The following is a 21,792-nucleotide window of genomic DNA, read 5'->3' on the forward strand; positions in this document are numbered from 1 at the left end:
AATACCCAGGGAACAGAACCCATTGATTTCAATGGGTTCATTCTCATTTCCGTATTTTGCAAGCACAGAAAAAAATAGGACCTGCTCTATTTTACTGCCCATTTGCGCACCATGGGCCCCATAGAAGTCTATGGGAGTTGCACAAACGCACACGCAAAACGCAGAAACATGCAGTGCGCAATTCAGTATAAAAGAGAACACATCTGGACCTCATTAAGCTAAATAGTATTTTAAATTAGGGCGTATACAAATGTGAAGAGGCCCTGCGTGCGCAAAAAATACAGCACTATGCGCGCAAATCAACCTTGTTCACAGCGCATATATGTTGTTACAGTCAATAGGAATATGCCTTATTTTACACGGACAGGTGATCATGTCGTATTCTGGTCCGATTTCTCAGACAGCAGATGCCTATTCAAGTCAATAGGTGTGCAAAAAACCCTAACGAGTGCATTCGGATTGATATCCCTGCGCGCTCCGTTTTTCACAGATTGTTGCCAAGCGACGCTAGAAAAAAGAACTGGGCCGCTTTCCTTCTTTTTTTTACACGGGATAAAATCGGATGACATGGAAGTAAAAAATAGATACAAGCGCTGCATACCTATACAATATGGACACGCACCCATTAAAATTAGTCAGTTCTTCACACACCAAAATCGTTTCCGTGAATAAGGCCAAAGGTGCGGTCAAAACCGCACACGTGTGAGCGAAGATTCGGTGCGCTTTCCAATGTCATCGTGATAAAAACCACAACTGCATTGAAAATCACGGCAAAAGCGTGCATTGTTTTCCCAACACGGTTTTGACTGCGCCTTTTCCACGTTAAATGAATACCGCCTAGGGGCTCCTTCAGATGAGCGCATTTGTATATGTCCGTAATGTGGATGTATTATGTTCAGCTTTGCGGCCAATAAAAAAGGGTCAAGAAACATTTGTCGCAAAAGTGTAAAAATTTGGCGCATAGGTACTCCACTTTGGGTAGAGTACCTATTTAGCTTTCTAACCATTGGATGTAAGGCAACCAATCTGCCTACGATGACCGAACGCATAATCCTAAAGTGGATGTCGCCGCGCTGCCAGCAGAAAAGGGGCGTTTAACTCGCAGCTGTCGCAACTCCGATCCTGTCTTTTGGCTATATCATGGACCGGCACTTTGACTTTGCTGTGGATCGGAAGTCCGTCTCTCTATACATTCCTATGAGATACTTAATGAGATAGGAAATTTTAAAACTTTTTTACTGGAGTGTTTCTTTAATCGGAAGTGCTGGTGAGATAAAATCCCATAAAATTAATGGCTGGCGTGAGCTGTTCATAGGAAAGTCTTTGAATCAGCCTCAGGTAGTTCATCAAAAAGCAAGATAAGGACCCCCCGCCTGCCGGGCATTTTAGACCGTTTTCTAGTAGTTTTTAAAGCGCTTTCAACACTCATAACTGTGATCCCAAATGTTTATATCCGTACAATTCAGAGGAATACCTCTGTACAGCATACAAATCATCAGAGTCGGCCATACAGTAGAGGGCACCCCGTGCAGAATTTTTTTACCCCCCTCCCTAAAAAAAAAACCAATATATACTGCATGGCCGCTGCATTCTACTTGTACAGAAAAAAGCAAAATGGCAGTATTCTCACACTCATAACATAAATACAGCACCAGAACCAGGCTCAGTACATAATTACATCACCAGAACCAAACCAATAAAATAAATACAGCATAAACTAAGCTCATAACATGAACCAAATTCATAATATAAATATAGCAATGGAACCAAATCCATAACAAATAAAGCACCAGAACCAAATCCATAATATAATATATCCATAATATAAATACACCACCGGAACCAAATCCATAACATAAATACAGCAATAGAGCCAAACTGATTAAATAAATACAACTCCAGAACCAACCCTATAACATAAATACAGCATGAACTAAGCTCATAACATAAATACAGCACCAGAACCAAGCTCATGACATTAATACACCAGAACCAGGCTTAGTATATAAATACAGCGGCAGAACAAAATCCATAACATAAATACAGCACCAGAACCAAACTCATTATATAAATACAACTCCAAAAGCAACTCCATAACATAAATACAGCATGAACTAAGCTTATAACATAAATACAGCACCAGAACTGATCTCAATATATAAATACAGCACTAGAATCAAGCTTATAACAAAGATACCAACACCAAAACCAAACTCATGAATACAGCACGATCAAAGCTCAGTACATAGAAAAAATATCAAAACCAAGCTCCTAACATAAATACAGCCCCAGCACCAAGCTCATAATGCACCAGAGCTAAGTGATTGTGTTGTGGTGACAGTGGTAGCTGAGAAAACTAGAGGAGAGGAGACAGAGCCAGGAGAGGGATGATTCACATAGCTCCATAAGATGCTGCCGCATGGAGGAAGATGATCATCCGGACGGGTAGACCTAAGCCTACATCTGCCTGGTGTCCCGCTTACAAGCTAGTGGCCAGCGACCTGAGTAACCCGTAGCTAAGGCTGGCCATGCAAATAGTACTGCCATTTAGTATCCTCATAATAACACCTTACAGTATCCACGCAATACTGTCTTTCACTGACCAAATAATACCAATGACCAAGTCATGTATTGCCTTGTACCTCCATTCAGTGCCCACTAGAGATGAGCGAGCATACTCGCTAAGGGCAATTACTCGATCGAGCATTGTCCTTAGCGAGTACCTGCCCGCTCGGAAGAAAAGGTTCGGTTGCCAGCGGCGGGCGGGGAGTGGCGGGGGAGAGTGGGGAGGAACTGAGGAGAGATCTCTCTCTCCCTCTCTCCCCCCCCCTGCTCACTGCCGCAACTCACCTCTCACCCGCGCCGGCAGCCGAATCTTTTCTTCCGAGCGGGCAGGTACTCGCTAAGGACAATGCTCGATCGAGTAATTGCCCTTAGCGAGTATGCTCGCTCATCTCTAGTGCCCACATAATGCTACAGGGCCCAGCCCCGCTGTAGGGATTCCTGAATTGTACATTATGTTTACATGAAATCAACAAAAAATTGAAAATGACCCAAATAAATTGGTGGACTTTGATCTGCTGCAAAGGTACCTGCAGTTGGATTGTCTTCTATCTACTCATCCCAGGTCCCGTCCCCCTTGCATTGCTGTGTACAGACACTAAGGTCTTCTATACTTGATGTTGTGGAGCATGGACCAGGAATGGTGAACCAGACTATAGACCGCGGCCCTGGCACCAACTATTTTATGATGGACCCTTAACTATTCCTCAGACCTGGTGTCTGAGTGGGGTGGATGCTGCATGTATGACTGCGATGGCACCAGCCTCCCTGCTGCTGCTACCCTGCAGTATCCCTACTATGGTTACTCTGTAGCATCGCTGCTACTATTACCTCGCTGCATTCCTACTGCGGCTACTCTGCAGGATGTCTGCTGTTGTTACTCTGCTGCATGCCTGCTGCCTTAGGCCAGCTGCACACGACCGGGTCAGTTTCCGCATGTGGGAGCCAGCAGCGGAATCCAGCTCTGACCGCGGCCGGCGACTCTGCATACTTGCCTTCTTCTGTATTGCGGATGACCGCAATACAGTTTTTTCCCCCATAATCTCTGTTTTTCCTGCTCCGTTGCTCGGTGATGACACAGGTACCCGTGACCTATCCGGATGGACCGTGTGGATCCCGCTGAAAAATAGAACATGCTGCGATTTTAAATCCGCTAGCGGAAATCGCAATGTGAGCGAACATGCGAATGTTCTATTCTTTCAATGGGTGTGGAATACCGTGTATTGTCTGCGCAGGTGATGATCGCAGAGTCCGCAATACAAATCTGGTCGTGTGCCACCGGCCTTACCCTGCAGCCTCCCTACTGCTTATACTCTGCAACCAAGGTTATCCTGTAGCATCCCTTATGCCAGTACCCTACAACGTCCCTACTGCAGTTGACCTGCAGCATCTCTGCCACTGTTATACTACCAATACCTCTGCTTTTGTAACTCTGCAGCACCTCTGTTGTTGTTACTTTGCAGAATCCCTCACCCAGTTCCCCTGCAGCATCCTTACTTGCATCCCTATTGCCGTTGTTCTGCGGCATCTCTACTGTTGTTACTCTACAGCATACCCACTGCTGTTACTCTACAGCTTCCCTTCTGCTGTTACCCTGCAGCTTCCCTACTGCTGTTACCTTGCAGAATCACTACTTCTGTTACCCTCCAGCTTCCCTACTGCTGTTACCCTGCAGCTTCCCTACTGCTGTAACCTTGCAGGATCACTACTTCTGTTACCCTGCAGCTTCTCTACTTCTGTCACCCTGCAGCTTCCCTACTGCTGTTACCCTGCAGCTTCCCTACTGCTGTTACCCTGCAGCTTCCCTACTGCTGTAACCTTGCAAGATCATCACTTCTGTTACCCTGCAGCTTCCCTACTTCTGTTACCCTGCAGCTTCCCTACTGCTGTTACCCTGCAGCTTCCCAACTGCTGTTACCTTGCAGGATTACTACTTCTGTTACTCTGCAGCTTCCCTACTGCTATTACCTTGCAGGATCTCTACTTCTATTACCCTGCAGCATTTCTACTGCTGTTAGGCAGCAGCATTCTTACTGCTGTTACCCTGCAACCAAGGGTACTCTGCTGCATAACAGCTACTGTTATCATGCAACATCCCTACTACAGTTATCCTGCAGCATCCCTACTGCTGTCACCCTGCAGCCTCCCTACTGCTGATAATCTGCAACTCATGTTACTCTGCTGCGTACTTTACCCTACATTCTGCCTACTGCTGTTATCCTGTAGCATCCCTAGTGCCATTACTCTGCAGCATCCCTACTGCTGGTACCTGCAGCACCCTAATCCTGTCACCTTGCAACCAGAGGCATAAGTTGAAGCTGCTGGGCCCCAGTGCAAAATCTGGAACTGGGCCCCCAACTATAAATCTTCATTGATAGTATTAGTTTGCAATATGGGGAAGAGAGACTTTATGGGCCCCCTAGGGCTCCTGGGCCCATGTGCGACCACACCCTCTATACATACTCCCAGGCCTGCAGCCTCCCTACTGCTGTCACCCTGCAGCCTCCCTACAGCTGTCACCCTGCATCCCCCGTACTGCTGATACTCTGCAACCAAGGTTACTCTACTGTTATCCTCAAGCATTCCTAGTGCCATTACCCTGCAGCATCCCTCATGCTGTTACCCTGCAGCATTCCCAGTGCTGGTACTTTGCAGCATCCATCATGCCGTTGCCTTGCAACATCCCTTGTGCCGTTACCCTGCAGCATCCCTAGTGTTGGTACCTCGCAGCATCCCTAGTGTTGGAACCTTGCAGCATCCCTCGTGCAGTTGCCTTGCAACATCCCTTGTGCCATTACCCTGCAGCATCCCTAGTGCTGGTACTTTGCAGTATCCCTCATGCCACTGCCCTGCAGCATCCCAACTACTATTGCTCTGTAGCATCTCGGCTTTTGAGCAAGATTCAGTCAGCTGTATATATACTGAAAAGTTACAGATCCTAACACAATCAGGGAGAACAAGCCTATAAACACTACAGTACAGAGCATAATGAGCAGTACCATGCAGTGTCCGCATAGTACTGCAATATATTTATCCTAAATAGTACCGCCATACGCAGTACATATAATAGTGCCATAGAACAACTAAATAACAGGGCCATACAGTGTCTAAATATAATACACACTGCCAAATGACAGTCACATAAAATAGCCTGATAACCACAAACAGTCCCCAAACGTCTCTGCAATACAGTGCATGTACCATATAAAACCACTGATGCATTCACTGACAGGAAACAGAGATATAGTAAATCATCAAAGATTGAAACCCAACTAGATAGATGCAGAACTTATTATACAGTATATTATTATATGTATATATACTATATTATGCTGTTATAGACATGCAATCTATTGTTCCCTCTTATCAGCCTTCTAAGGTTGGCTCAATGGGATGATTGAGAAGAGAAAGCCCCCCCCCCCCCCCCTCGCAGTACTGAGATCCTCCAGAGACATTTCACATCCACATGTGGGTCTTTTATCAGTCGCTCCTCTGTATAAAACTGCTAGATTTTTATAAGCTTCTGAATTTAGGTTTAGTGGTCCTTTAACGATCCGATCATAAACGGCGGACGTTAATAATAATTGTTACTTCTACAATACTAAAACCATCCATAATGATCAATCATAAGACATTCCGTTTTTATGAGGCCGATTGTTATTGTGTAATCTCTCTGTGTTTGGATGGATATTTCACCACGAGGCACATTGAGTCTAGCGCTACGTGATTTCGGGCCAATGATCAGTCATGTTCAACATTATCTGAACGTTCACTAATAATGTTTATCGGACACTTGTAACGTTCATCTATCATTATAATTGCCGTTCATGTAAATACATGAAACTTTGTCATATATCTTGCCAGGGATAGAGGCGACATCCTCACCTTCAGCAGCCTCTAGTTCCTTTTTCCCTGCCTCTAGGTTCAATGTAAATGTTCAGAAACTAAAACATGCCATCTAAAGCAATACAGTAAAAACTAGAGAGAGGAGGGAGATGCAGCTGCAGTTTCCCTTTCTGTGTCTGTGAGTCTACATGCTGCGAGAGGGGAGAGGGAGCAGAAGTGGGGAGACAGATTGCTGAGCACAGCATTGGCATTCCAAAATATACATACAGCTGAGAGATAGAGAAAGGTTGACTATCATTGACTTAAAAGAGTAATCCTAACTGGGCAATGGGTTCCCAATCTAATATCCCGTGACCCCCATTCTGAGAAGGCTGCAAGAAGTAGCTAAAAACAAACTCATCAGTTTCCCTATGTCCCACAGACTTGAATGGAGATGTCCAGCTCTCCTAGTTAGGGTTGACTTGTAGGTTGCAAGATTGATGTCAAAAGACCACCACCGATCATCTACCCTAAGCAAGGGGGTACTATAGTGCAGTCAGCTGGATGATTCTTCTCAATGCACCTTCTCTTTTGCAAAGGCACATCATAATAAGGAAAGGTGGCAACTTTGCCTGTTGCAACCAGGGGCGTAACTATAGGGGCCCTGAAGCCTTCGGCGGCATAAAGTTCCTTCTATCACGTAAGAAGGCACCAGTATTATAAATGGCACCTGGTAGGAAGCGGCCCTGTTATAGATTTTGCATTGGGGTCCAACATCTTTTAGTTACGCCTATGGGTGCAGCACCTTTACCTGTCTGCAGGTTGGCAGCTTTTTGGCAAATATAGTCATCCTGGCACTTTTCTAATTTGTATGGGAGTGTCCTATCACTTGTCGCCTCAGGCAGAAGCACCTCTTCTCTTACGCCCCCATCAAGTAGCTTTATTGTATCATGGAATGTAAAAGACGCCCTACTATAAGGAGGCCTGACGCCATGCTAGATCATTCTTAAAGCATCCTCAAGTTTCAGGACAAAATTCTGTTTAGGCACAGGAGGGGCTGGAGTGTATATTACCTGCAGTTGTTCTTCCCTGTCGTCCCTCTGATCCACAGCTTTCAGGTCCCGATTTCGGCTTTCCAAGATGGCCGACACAATTTTCAGCCTACTTAATCCCCACAGTGCATTGGCAGTGTTAGACTACCAATGAATTATATACCTACACTCTGATTGGCCAGAGCTGATCACGTGATCATCACTGGACAATCAGAGAGAAGTACACAGTGTGCATTAGGTAGATAGAAAAGTGCGCAGCCGTTTTGGACGGCCGAGAACAGGGCTCATACCGAGCAGATTGGAGGGATGGCAGAGAGGAACAACTGCAGGTAATATACCCTCCTCCTCTTACTGTCCTGGGACAGAATTTTGTCCCGAAACCAGAAGGTTGCTTTAAGAAGTTTTGATTAACATATAATGCCACGTGACGTTACATACTCTAGTATAAAAAAGACAAAAGTATTATAGAGGTGATACCAGAAAAAAATATATTTGCAAGCTTCAGAGGCTTCTCGGGCCTCTTCATCAGACATGGTATAACAAAATATATCTGAAGACACAAACATATACACAAAAGGGCAAAGACATGGCGTGATAAATTACCAGATAACACCATTAAAGGGATAGACAGCTAGAAGGATCCGTCACTAGGATATACGCTTTTGAAAATGCATTTTCCATGCCCAATGTATGAGTGGGCTGTTCCTGGTGTGATGTCAGAGCTGGGATTTGCCGTCTGAGCCAATCAGACGTCTCCCAACTTCTGTCCCTCCTCCCCTCTCACAGCATGCAAAGTCACAGACACAGGAAGAGAGAAACTGCAGCTGCATCTCCCTCCTCCCTCTCACTCCCTGGTTTTTGTTTACTATTTCACTCCAAGTAGATTTTCTGGAAAGGAAAGGTCCCTTCACATGGGGCAACTGTCAGGTGGATTGGCGCCCGACAGCTGCCCCAGTGACTAACGCTCATGTGCTTTTATACAGGAGCAATAGTCATTCTGTGAATGTAGGCAGAGTAGCTAGAGATCTCTTCTGGTCACCCACCTCCAGTCACAGTAAACAGGCAGTCGCTCAAAGACTGAGCAACTCCTGTTTACACGGCCCATCAGTCACTTGGTTTTTCGGTTAGCTAAAAAACAAGCCACTCCGACAAATGAGCGATTTATCACTCAATGCCCTGTTGGCGGCTGCTTGTACATGGGACGACTATCGCTCAAATTCACCATTTCCAGCGATCATTTGGCTAATAATCGTCCAGTGTAAACATACCTTAAAGGGGTTGTCTAGGGTTAGAAAAACATGACTGCTTTCTTCCAAACACAGAGCCACCCTTGTCCATAGGGTTGTTTGCGGTAATGCAGCTCAGCTTCATTGAAGTGAATGGGAGCTGAGCTGCAATACCGGACAACACATGGACAAGGGTGGCTCTGTTTTTGGAAGAAAGCAGCCATGTTTTTCTAACCCCGGACAACCTCTTTAACGGAGGTTTGTGAGCATTTACAAAGGCAAGTACAAGCTTCTAGATGTTGGGGAGGATGCTTAATTTCCCTAATAACATATTTTAAAATTTAATGCATTCACATGTACTATGGATTTAGAATTTGCAAATCAGTCTGCCCGATGGGCCGAGAACAGACCACATGGTCGTGACTAGAGATGAGCGAGCGTACTCGTTTAGGGCGATTTTGCAATCGAGCACCGCTTTTTTCGAGTAACTGACTACTCGGGCGAAAAGATTCGGGGGCGCCGGGGGGTAGCAGTGGGGAACAGGGGGGAGCTCTTTCTCCCCCCCCCCCCCACTCCCCTCTGCAACCCCCCGCTCACCCCCGGCGAGTAGAATCTTTTCCCCCGAGTAGTCAGTTATTCGAAAAAAGCGGTGCTCGATTGCGAAATCGCCCTAAACGAGTACGTTCGCTCATCTCTAGTCGCATCACAAGACTTTTCTGCTCAGCAACAGCGACATATCCATTTACTTTATAGATCGTTTTGGCCCCTCCAGTTTCAGTTGTTGCCCCCAACTTGGCTTACATTGACAAGGCCAAGCGCATCAACTATCATAAATTCCTATAATGTGACTCTTCAATCCATAATACACAATAAAAAGAGGAAACAATCAGCCAATCACCTATTTGGTTTGACAAGACGGGTTGTATATTATTTATTATATACTCGATAGCGTCAAAAAGTTCCAGACGTTTTTCCAGTTATTAACTTTAACAAGAAAGGTCATAAATTGTAGGTGGCTGGGACTCCCTGATCTCAAGAACGAAGGGGTCCTGATCGCCATACATTATGTAGAGGTGACCATAAATATGTGGTCCCGCTTTAATAACAGGAGCATAACTATAGGAAGTGCACCACAGCCATGGAGCCTGAGAAGCTCCAAAAGGTCCTCCAACCCAATATGAAGATATCAGCAGTAGACATGAAGTGCCACCACTGGTGGTGGTGGTGGGGGGGGGGGGGGGGGGGCTGTGATATATTTTGCACCTGAAACTTCAAGTTATGCCTCTGATAGGAGTTGTCAGAACCTCCATTGTTGATCAGGGAGGGGGCTTTGCCACTATGCCCCCCATGGTCCTGAGAACAAGGGAGTCCTCCTTCTCTTTCTTAAAGGAGAGGCAGGCACTCTCATGGAACTATGTGAGCACTGGATAGTCAGAGTGTCTTTACATTTTTGTCCGCTTCCCCATTTGAGAATGAAATACAGGGCCCCTCTTTTTCATCCAGGATAGGTGGGGGCTCCAGAGATTGGAGATCTCCATCAATCCCAGTGACTTCAGCGCAGAGTGATTATCCATATGAATGGTCACCTCTACATCAAAAATGGAGAACAGGACTACCACGATTTGGGGCTCGGTGCAGACATGGCCACCGGTTCCCCCACCAGTCACATCTTGAACTGCATTTTACATACCGTACATACACTAGTGTATACAGAGAGTCTTCAAACGAGGCAGCGCGGCTTCCTATGAGCAATCTGAACCCCCATTATACAGGCATCGCCACATTAGCAAACGAGGGTGACGAGACGACCAACAAGAGTCGGCCCCTCCTCTCACGAGAAAATTAGCCAACAGCAGGGAGGGACCCCGTTTTCAGTTTTTCGATAGCACCCCACTCTTCTCCATACAGCAACAGTTCAAACAGAAAAAAATATCACGCAACTCCGTCATTTATGGTGCGATCGATATCGCCCCCGAATATAATGTACTAACATATACTAATCATTAGTAGGAATATTCTATGACACTCATCATATGGACCTTAGCAAAGCCCCAGAGATACAAGAGGAATGGCAAGACGGATGTGCCATTCAGGAGTGCAGGAAAGCTGGGTAACCGTCTCTATGGGAACGGTGACAGCGGCCATATTGATTGTCACTCAGCTTTCCCAGACACTGATCTAACTAAAATAAGGGCTGAACAAGAAGGGGACGAGTCAAGGACTTATATTAACCCGGGAACATTATTTATATTCTGACATAACAATTCCTTATAGCATCAGTCACAACTCCAGCAAACCTTATCTGACCTCGGTCACCGCAAGAAGCAATATACATTAACCCTTGTATAACCATCAACATATAGATACATTAACCCTTGTATAACCATCAACATATAGAGATATATCATCGATATAACGTGGTGGGTACATAGACGATTAAACATTTTCATTACATAATCCAATCCTGGCATCGTACACATAGTCACGGAAATCGAGATCAACCGATTTCTATTTTCGACTCTATATATATATATATATCATGGAGGAATAGGTTAGTACTTCTTAAAGAGACAGTAAGCATTTAATTACAAGCAGTAATCCAAAAATCTAGCAATACCTGCTCCCCTTCGTAGGCCTCTCCCGTGTTCTCTCCATGTAGATTGCAAGCTGTTAAGCATCGGGGCAGATTAGTGAGTGCACGAGTTACCCCTCCATGTGTACTGCGCAGTTGTGTATGTTGGTGCCGGGGGTGTGTACATGGAGGGGATCCCACAGGAGGGGGTGTGTGTATGTGTATCTTGTGATTGTTCCCCCACCGTAAGAGAAACCAAGTAATCTTGTAGATATGATAATGGCCAACGAAAATACTTGCTGTTGCAGCGAGCTTTATATCTCTGTATGTTCAATGCCTCTCCGTGATCAATGGCTTCATACGTGTGTCATGTAGCGCGTCGCCTGCGTCCCCCTCCTTCATAGATACGCGTGTCGTGTGTGTATGTGTGTGTAAATCCCTTTACACCTCCGTCTCAATCTCAGCTTCCCGAATCTCTTGGAAGGATCCAGAACAAGCGCACAGCGGCACCCACCTAACAAAAGGATTCGGGGCGCAGGAAGCTGCGATTCCTCATGTACCTCTCGCCTTTAAATCTGCAGCATTCCAGACCCCTCCGAAGGAGACGTTCGCAATTATCCAGGGCCAAGCGGAACATCGCCATGGGAGCCCCAACGAATCATTGTGCCGAGGGTTTCTGTGCCTGCGATGCTAGCTCAGGCCAAAAAGGAAAAGGGGGGTGCGCAGGCGAGAAAAGCAGCCACACGGCAGAAAGAATAAAAAAAAAAAAGAGAAAGCTTTTTTTTTTTTTTTGCCTTTTTTTTTAATCCGTTGTGCAGTGAAAATCCCACAAAAGACGAAAAAAAAAATTTTTTTTTACCTCCTCCTCCTCCCCCCCTCCTAAACTGCTCCCTCCCCCTCCTGCTGGTTACTCCCCCTGCCTTGTTACCTCCCTCTCTTTCTCTGCGTCTCTCTGTCTGTCCAACCCTCCCTCTCTCACCTCTCTCTCTTTCTGTTACTCTCTTCCTTGAGGTCTCAGAAAACAGCAGCAAGGAAGCAAAACCGGAGAGGGGAGGGGGGTCACGCAGAGACAAGCTGGATAGATTTGGGGGAGTCTTGCTGCAAAGTTAGGGGCCTAAGATGTCTCATGTCTCCTCCATATGTAAAAGAGGGAGGAGAGAGAGGTCACAGCGACAGAAATGTTTTCATTCTCCCTCTAGATGTCTCGCCCCCTCCTCGCTTTTCTCTCCCCCTGCTCTTCCTGTAATTTCTAACACAAAAGGGGGGGGGGGGATTTATCTGCAGGACTAGAAAGTAACTGTGTGCGTGCTAGGTATAACATAGGGTGTACGTGTGTGCGGCGCCGTGGCGTGTGGAAGGCCTCATGCTCACCGCCGTGCTATTGTAACAGGTGATATTGTTTGATTAGCATCGATTTTAGAGCAGATGTACTGCAGAGATGATGCAAAAACTGCAATTATTCTAATTCACCACATAGTAGCATAGTGTGTGAGGCTGAAAAAAGACCAATGTCCGTCCAGTTCAGCCTATCATCCTGCAAAGTTAGTTCAGAGGAAGGCAAAAAATAGTTGAAACCAATTTTCATCATTTTAGGGGGAAAAAAATCCTTCCAGACTCCAATCAGAATCATCCCCGGATCATCAACTCGCATGAAGTTATTAATGATTATAACATGTAATGTTGTGTCGCTCAAGAAAGGCATCCAGATCCTCTTGTAGGGAGTTCCCCATCACCATATCCTCAGGCAGGGAGTTCCAGTCTCACTGCTCTTACAGTAAAGAACCCCCTTCTATGTCGGTGGAGAAACCTCCTTTATTCTAGACGTAGAGGGAGCCCCTTTGTTACAGTCCTGGGTATAAATAGATGATGGGGAGATCTCTGTATTGCCCCCCGATATATTTATACATAATTATTAAACTAAATAAGTCCAATTTTGATAACCTCTCTGGGTATTGTAGTCCGCCCATTCCATTTATTACTGTAGTTGCCCACCTTTGTATCCGAAGCTCTGATATATTTAAAACTGTCCACAATGTTCCATGTGTGGCCTGACCAGTGACTTGTAAAGAGGAAGAGCAAAGTTCTTGTCATGTGAACCTAGACCTCTTTTGATGCCCCCTATAATACTATTTGCCTTGGCAGCAGCTGCCTGGCATCGGTTGCTCCAGTTTGTTCAAATCCACACGGGCGGAAATTCCACAGTTGCATGCTGCCATAGGATTGCATTGGTTTATGCAATCCTATGCAGGCTGCCGTGATTTTGATAGCGGGAAACTCGCGCGATAACAAAATCACGGCATGTCCTATTTCAGCGCAATCGGAATCCGACCCGGTCGTCTGTATTTGGCCTTCGACCCACTACCGGCCGCATCATATGACACTGCCAGCGCGTCATGCGCTGTACTGTGCATGCGCACCGGCATGTCATGTGGGTGCTGCACAGCGGATCCCGAGGTGAGTATTGGGATTTTGGGGGGGGGGGGGAACCGTGACGGACTCCACTGTGGTATGCCGCTTGCGGAGCCCATCACGGCCCTTGGGCATGAACCCTAAAGCTGTATCCCTCTCCCTGATGACAGGCTGGGTATGAAGAACAGAGCTGTCCAGCTCTGTTCTCCATAACCCGCACGGAGCGCTCAGCTGTAAAACAGCCGGGCGCTCCATGCAGAAAACAGCTGGATGCAGAAGACAAGCGGGAACACCCCGCTTGTCTTCTGCATTCTCCGCTCACAGCGCAAGGTGATCGCTCATCTTGCGCTGTAAATGACACAACGATTATCGTTCAAAAGTCGCTCAAAAGACATCTTTTGAGTGATAATCGTTGCGTTTAAATGGGCCTTTACTTGTGCTCCTCCTCACCATGATTACATAACAACTTGCATACCACAACCCGCCTTTTATACCTCATTCAGCAATACCCTGCAGGACAGATTGTGTCTTCTCATTCATCCACCGATGCACAAGTCCTGCCCGTCATGGTGCCCCGCTACTTTATACCATCCAAATGGCCACCAGGTCTGGCTTCAGGACCACACATACACATCAGTACGGGCCATGACTGAGACTGTTACAAATGTCCAACTACATATCAAGCATAAACTGCATGAGTTAAGCATCTGCTTATTAGATTTGTAAATGAGATGACATTCCAAAACGTACCCGCAGCTGATTTCATACTATGTGGCGCTCCCCCTCACCTCCTCCGAAGGCTTCCCGCTGTTGGCGTTCCATGGCTTCTGGTTCCCAGCAGCGTGGTCAGGTGTGGCGCTGCTGGTCAGGTGAGGCCACTACAGGCTGCTGGAAGCCGGGGAGCGCTGATAATAGGAAGCCTTCGGAGGAGGTGAGGGGGAGCGCCACATAGTATGAAATCAGCTGTGGATACGCGGCTGATTTGCAGTTAAAATCTGCACCAATTATGCAGATTTTGGTGTTTATTAGATGCCGAAATGCAGTGGGTGCGGTCCTCCCTGTCATTTTTGAAACAGCCCTGTTCTTTTTATAAAGATGGAGGTAAAATCATAGGTTGTGATAAGCCCCGCCCCTGACCACACCCCTCTGTCCTGCTTTGACCCTGGGAAAATATTGTCACATTACCCTGCAAAGTTGTTGGCTATACCAGATGATAATTATAATTATTCAACCAGCGAATATTCGCTCAGCATATGGAACAATGGTCGCTTATATTCGCTCTGTTGAGCGCCGATTCGCATGGTGGTTGTGCCGTGTAAAGCCACCTTAACACGATTACTTCTTTTTAATGGCCATATTTGCTCCGAAACCGGTTGACCCTCTCTGAATAAGGCCGGCGGCACATGACCGAGGCGGATCCGGGATCTCACAGTGGAATCTGACCCTGTGCCCGGCTGGTAAACCCCGCGTACCTGTCTTCTTTTCTTCTTCTCTGTACTGCGGATGGTCTGGCCGGCGTGCTGTCGGACATGCGCAGTACAGATTTTCCCACACTATCGCTAGGCTGTAATGCGGAATCTGCGACCTGTCCTCAATGTTAATTGAGAACGGGCCGCGGTCGGACGGCTTCCATTGAATTTAATGGAGTCGTCTGCTGCGAGCAGAAAATCGCAATTGATTTCCGCTCAAGTGCAGGAAAAAGTGCACTTTTTTCATGCTATGGGCGGCATTTGCTGTGGAATCTGGAGGCGGACGCCTGCTCCAGATTCCGCAATGCAAATATGCCCATGTGCAGCCGACTAGTGATGAGCATTGCCCTTAGCGAGTACCTGCCCGCTCGAGACAAAAGGTTCGGGTGCCGGCGGCGGGCAGGGAGCTGCGGTGGAGAGCGGGGAGGAACAGAGGGGAGATCTCTCTCTCCCTCTCTCCCCCGGCTCCCCTCTGCTGACTGCCGCTACTCACCGCTTCCCCGCGCCGGCACCCGAACCTTTTCTCTCGAGCGGGCAGGTACTCACTAAGGGCAATGCTCGCTCATCTCTACAGCCGACCTAACAGAATTAACAATGGAAGAACGACCTGCGGTTCAGCCTTAAGGGTTTATTCACATGTGAACAAGCCCATTGAGATGCATGGGTTCCGTTTACGCCATATTACGCGCGCACAATTTGCGTGCTTAACACGCTGCACACGTACGCTCCTGCGAGCGAGCCCCTGGGCTAATTTCACACGGACGAGGGCGATATCTGGGCGTAAAACTCAGCCCGATGTCGCGCTCTCCAACATGTGATGTCCCCGCGAATGCGAGGCGTTTCTGTGTTAAAGCACATTACCTTACGGAAGTGGCGATCCTGGGATTGCGGAGTGTTAACCCTGCAGCACATCGCACTTGCGGTGCGATGCTTTGCCATCACCATTGAAAACAATGGGCGATGTGAGGGCACACCCGAAAATAGGACATGCCGCAATATTTTTCCTGCATCGCATCATATTCATGCGTCTCGCAACGCACAAATCTCCTGTGATTTTCTCGGCTGTGTGAAACCGGCCTTACAGTGCAGTTGCAGAAATAAAAGCTGCATTTAGTTGTGCAGGGACGCCTCACGGCTGGCGCTCTCCCGGCGCTCCGTCCGCCCGCTCCCCGCACCTCCCAGCATCCACTGTTCCTATGATGTATATGTTTTTTAACACACTGTCAGTACATTTAAATAGTGTCACCCTGACTAGGCCCCTGGCAGTCTGCCGCCCCCCTCCTCCTGCCGACGTCTTCACAGTGCGGCACGTGGAGTCTACAGAGCGCCACAGCAAATGGATCAGAGATCTTCTTTATCCCATGTGCACCCCTCCCCCATTACTGTAAGGCGCTGATGTAAATGTCCGCCGTGGCCTCCTATTCTTCTGCCATATTCACGTCCCCCGTCTTCTTCATTAGTCAAAGATTTCTTATCCTTAGGCCTTTATTATACGGTTCTAGTGGACAAAAAAACCTTCACGTCTGGAAGGAGGCCAGCGAGGAATCGCATTACACGGGGACGCCCGCACGTCAGTGTTAAAGGGGAAATGCTACACAGCTTATACCATTAAAGGGGTTGAATGAAAAAAGAGCTTAATGCTTCTGCACATTTTTATATCTTTTCTTTCAATTTCAAGATCTCTGCTTGCTGTCAGTGAATGGGAGCATTCTTGTTTACATTCATGGACTGAAAACCATTATGGACTTACTTACCATGGCCAACCTTAGCTATGTGCAACCTGTGTGATCACACCGGGTTACAGCCACCAGCTTCTGGGGAGGCACCCGATGTATGTAGGCTGGGGGTGATCTTCACCCTTAGGACCACCCGGCCCTAAGGGATGATCTTCTTTCTCAGTGGAGCTGCATGAATGATCCTCCTTGTGGCTCTGTCTCCTCCTCTCTGAAGTTCCAAGGTGCCACTATCAGCCCATCGGCTCCCTTGCAACACAATTGCTTGGTTTGACTGCCATATTTATGTCAGGAGCTTGGTTCTGGAGCTGTATTCATGTTATGACTTCAGTTCTGGTGCTGTGTTTATGTTACAAGCTTGGTTCTGCTGCTGTATTTATGTACTGAGCTTACTGTTTGCATTGTATTTTTGTGCTGAGCTTGCTGCTGTTATTGTATGTATTGAATGAGGTTGGTCTGGTATTGTATCCATATACTGAGCTTGGTTCTAGTGCTGTATTTATATTATGAGCTTGGTTCTGGTACTGTATTTATGCTAAGAGCTTTGTTCTGGTGCTGTATGTCAGAGATTCATCCTGCAGCTGTATTTACCGTATTTTTCGCTCCATAAGACGCACTCCCGTTTTAGAGGGGAAAAAATAGGGAAAAAATATTTCGAACCCACCCAGGGACAGCGCGGGGGATAGTACCGGGCGACGGAGCCAAAGAAGCAGCAGAGGTCTGAAAAACTAGAGCTCCGTGTCACAGCAGCGCTTGTGCACAACAGGAGGAAGGAAAGAAGCCATTTGGTGGAGGTGGGGAAGCAGCAGCAGTTCCCGCCGGCAGTCACCACCAATCAGCGGTTTGTATGGGCGGCAGTGGGTAGGAGAGAAAACCGATAACTGATCATACATTTGTTTGTGCAATCTCGAGTTTGACGCGCAACCGTGCTAACTAAATCGCGGTCGCACATTAAACTGGCGATCGCGTGAAAAAATGGCGGACGTGATGAATTTCAGCACATTCGCTCTGTAGGACGCAGCGACCTTTCCCCCCCCGCTTTGGTGGGAAAAAAAGTGCATCTGAAAGAGCGAAAAATACGGTATTTTATGGGCAAACAAAGAAAAGACCCCAGGGAACCAGACCACTACCAATACAAGAGAAAGTACGCTCAATAGGGCAAATGTGAGCCAGCTAGGCATCCCAGTGTACCATTTATTATTCCATAGAGCGAGCCTCCAGTTCACAGGGTGCAATGCCCACATATAACAAGGGCCCGTTTACTGCAGACTACAGGGCCACATTACTAGACTTGTTCTCTGCTAAATAAAGTTCCTCAAGCTACTAGGACACATTTCGCCCAGCTTGGTGTCATCAGAGGAAATCTGCTTGGTTCTGGTGCTGTATGTATGCACTGAGCTATTCTGGTGCTGTATTACATTATAAGCTTGGTTCTGCTGCTGTATTTAAGCTATGAGCTTGGTTCTGCTGCTGTATTTCTGTTATGAGCTTGTTTCTGATATTGTATTTATGTTATGAACTTCGTTCTGGTGTTGTATTTATCTACTAAGCTTGTTTGTGGTGCTGTATTACATTATAAGCTTCTTGTGTTGTATTTATGTTTTGAGCTTGGTTCTGCTGCTGTATTTAGACAGTGAGCTTGGTTCTGCTGCTGTATTTATGTACTGAGCTGTTCTTGTGTTGTATTACGTTATAAGCTTGGTTCTGCTGTTGTATTTATGTTATGAACTTTGTTCTGATGCTGTACGTCTATTATGAGCTTAATTCTGGTACTGTATCTATGCTATGAGCTTGATTCCGGTGTTGTGTATATGTTATGAGCTTCGTTCTGGTGCTATATATAGGCTATGGTCTTGGTTCTAATGCTGTATTCATGTACTGAGCTGTTCTAGTGCTGTGCATATATTATAAGCTTAGTACTGGTGCTGTATTTATGCACTGAAGTTGTTTCTGGTGCTGTGTTAATGTTATGAGCTTGGTTCTATATTTATTTTATGAGCTTGGTTCTGGTGCTGTATTTATGTACTAAGCTTGGCTCTGGTGCTGTATTTATGCACTGAGGTTGTTTCTGGTGCTGTACATATGTTATAAGCTTTGTTCTGGTGCTGTATTTATGCACTGAGGTTATTTCCGGTGCTGTCTTAATGTTAGGAGCTTGGTTCTGATGCTATTTTAATGCACTGAGCTTGTTTATAGTGCTGCATAACACTATACGCTCGTGTTGTATTTATGTTTTGAGATTGGTTCTACTGCTGTATATAGGCTATGAGCTTGGTTCTGCTGCTGTATTTATGTATATAGCTGTTCTTGTGTTGTATTACATTATAAGCTTGTTTCAGTTGTTGCATTTATGTTATGAACTTTGTTCTGGTGGTGTATGTCTATTATGAGCTTAATTCTGGTATTGTATTTATGCTATGAGCTTGATTCCAGTGTCGTGCTTATGTTATGAGCTTGTTCTGGTGCTGTATATAGGCTATGTGATTGGTTCTGGTGCTGTATTTATGTACTGAGCTGTTCTGGTGCTGTACATATGTTGCAAGCTTGGTTCTGTTGCTGTAGTTATGCACTGAGGTTGTTTCTGGTGCTGTTGTAATGTTATGAGCTTGGTTCTGTATCTTTTGAGCTAGTTTCTGGTGCTGTATTTATGTTATTAGCTTGGTTCTTGTGCGGTATTCATGTTATGAGCTTGGCTCTGGTGCCTCATTGATGTTATGAGCTTTATTCTAGTGCAGTATTTACAATATCAGCTTGGTTCTGGTACTATATTCACTGGTTCCTTTTCTGGTGTGGGTATGCTACTCTCTGCAAAAGCAGAATGTAGGCACACTGCCCATCAGTGTACTATATATGTTTTTTTTATTATGACGGCGGAGGGGCAAAAATAATTCTGCACAGGTTGCCATCTGAATTAAAGCGGGCACTGGGAATTACTATTTACATATTCATGCTGGCTCATCACAAATCTATACAGTAATGTGAACCTCTCCCCAGCATAGGGCCCTTAAAGTAAGGGTGTCTATCAAATCGCATGCGCTATATGCAAGACAATGTGCCCCCTGCAAGAAAAAATGTAAGTGAACCCTTTAGAATTACCTGGATTTCTGCATTAACTACCAGTATAATGTGGTCTGTATACCCAGGTTACTAGCAACGCTTTTGCAGCTTTTTCCAGCTTTATGCATCTCTAGAACCGGTCTTCTGGCTGTTGCTTACATTGAGGGATGGATCACATTAGCCAGTCTTTCTTGATAAGAATGGATTTGACAGTAACCAGGCTTTGTGTGCCTTTATTTAATAGACAAAGCACCTGTGATACCATATTTCCAATCTCATCTCCTTAACTAATATGAAAAAAACATTTGGTACCGTGTTTGTCAGTAGAGCAAAGTGTGATTGTTCTTAGAAAGAGAAACCAGGTAATCTTGTAGATATGATACCTTTCTCCTTAACTGAAACACCCTTTCCTAATTAGCTCTTGGAGAAGTCAGTAATACAGAGGTTCACTTACTTTCTCAGCCTGCACTGTGGATGATGAGCAGTACAGCTGTCTATATACATTGTGTATCTATAATTGTGACTGAGATACAACCACACCACATAATATTAGTAATCAGTAATGCAGAAATCTAGGTCATTCCTGTATGCAGTGAGCTCCCCCTTGTGGTGGCTACAAGCATCAGAAATTCTATGGTAAAGTAAAGGACAGGGGTATTGTTTAGTGGAGGAGGCATTTTCATGGCACCATTGGTGAATCTGCTGTTTCTGAGGGGCAGTCTGCTGGTACTGGTAATAGAAGTACATTGATGGCATCCAATGGAGGCACTTTGACGGTCATTATGAGGGTGTGGCCTGTACTTGCGGGCAGCTATGTATTGTACAGGCCTTAGCAGATGCTGTGGTCCACTCTTAAGACCCACATAATGTAATAAGCTGGTCACCACCACTGTTGGCTCACAACCAATGTATATACAGAAAGGACGTGCAGTATTCTTTATCAGACAGCAGGTGGCGATATTGAACTATAAAAGTGATGGATGGGACAAGGCAAGAAATGCAAAACTTTGAAGGGAGATTGGTGATCAGGAGTGTATAGAGCGAAGGCTAGAGAATGGGCACAATCTCTAGGGTAGTCCTGTGAACTACTGCCGATGGTATGGATGCCAGTGCCCCTCATCTTGTCATGCTCTATCATGTAGTTAAGATCACCTGTTTGGAGGAGGCATGTTGGGGTGTTAACTTGATGTGTATTGGCTAAATGTACTATGTTTTTGTTATATATATGGTGTATTGTCAGATGGATACTAGCAACTGACAAAGACTCAGGAGAGTCGAAACGTTGCTGCTTGTTATGGAGGAATAAAGTGCATCTCCGATGTTTATTTGCACCAACTTTGCTGTCCTTTCTTCAGTATTTTACTGGACCTTGTATGGATCGTTGGTTCGTGATCCTGGGGGCTCTGCATGCTCATCGTCTTACTCAATAAAGAAGAAGGTCTGTGCTGTTGTTTAAACAGTTTTTTTTTTACAATGAGGTCAGGTCATCGGTGCTAGACTAGTCAGGGCCAGGATGTTACTGCCAACCATGTGGGGTTTTCTTGTGTAATGGTATGTACAGCATATTGAGAATGGGGTTATCGAGAAAAAACATCCAGTGAAAGGGGATGCTGTGGACATAAACAACTTATCACCAAAAAGGGGTCAGAGGAGGATGTCAGGAATTGTTCTGACCAGCACCGTCAAGAGCAGCCAAAAACAACGCTGGAGCTCCAACTAACGTATCCAAACGCACAACACGCCGTTCCTTGGGCTATAACAGGAGACGAACAGTTCCAGCGCCATTGTGTCTAAGAGGAACAAGAAAGGCGAGACTCCAGGGGCACAAAAGAACACAAAAATTGTATCACTAAGCAGCGGAAAAACATCTCCTGGTCAGATGGATCC

The 21,792-nt window shown here is 46.0% G+C and overlaps 1 protein-coding gene across 5 annotated transcripts in view; it reads right to left on the minus strand.

Annotated features, from left to right (window-relative positions):
* ATN1 (atrophin 1) overlaps positions 1 to 12,011 on the minus strand; it is a 36,462-nt gene extending 24,451 nt beyond the window's left edge. For 3 of the 5 annotated variants that reach the window (XM_066601252.1, XM_066601253.1, XM_066601249.1), the window contains exon 1: positions 11,752 to 12,011. The gene's annotated coding sequence lies outside the window, so the exon portion shown is untranslated. Of the gene's footprint in view, positions 1 to 11,282; positions 11,467 to 11,751 lie in introns of those variants that run through there. The other 2 variants (XM_066601250.1, XM_066601251.1) reach the window with 2 other exon arrangements.
* Positions 12,012 to 21,792: the final 9,781 nt, after the last annotated feature.

This window comes from Eleutherodactylus coqui, chromosome 4 (assembly GCF_035609145.1).
Source record: "Eleutherodactylus coqui strain aEleCoq1 chromosome 4, aEleCoq1.hap1, whole genome shotgun sequence".
Lineage (NCBI taxonomy): Eukaryota > Metazoa > Chordata > Amphibia > Anura > Eleutherodactylidae > Eleutherodactylus > Eleutherodactylus coqui.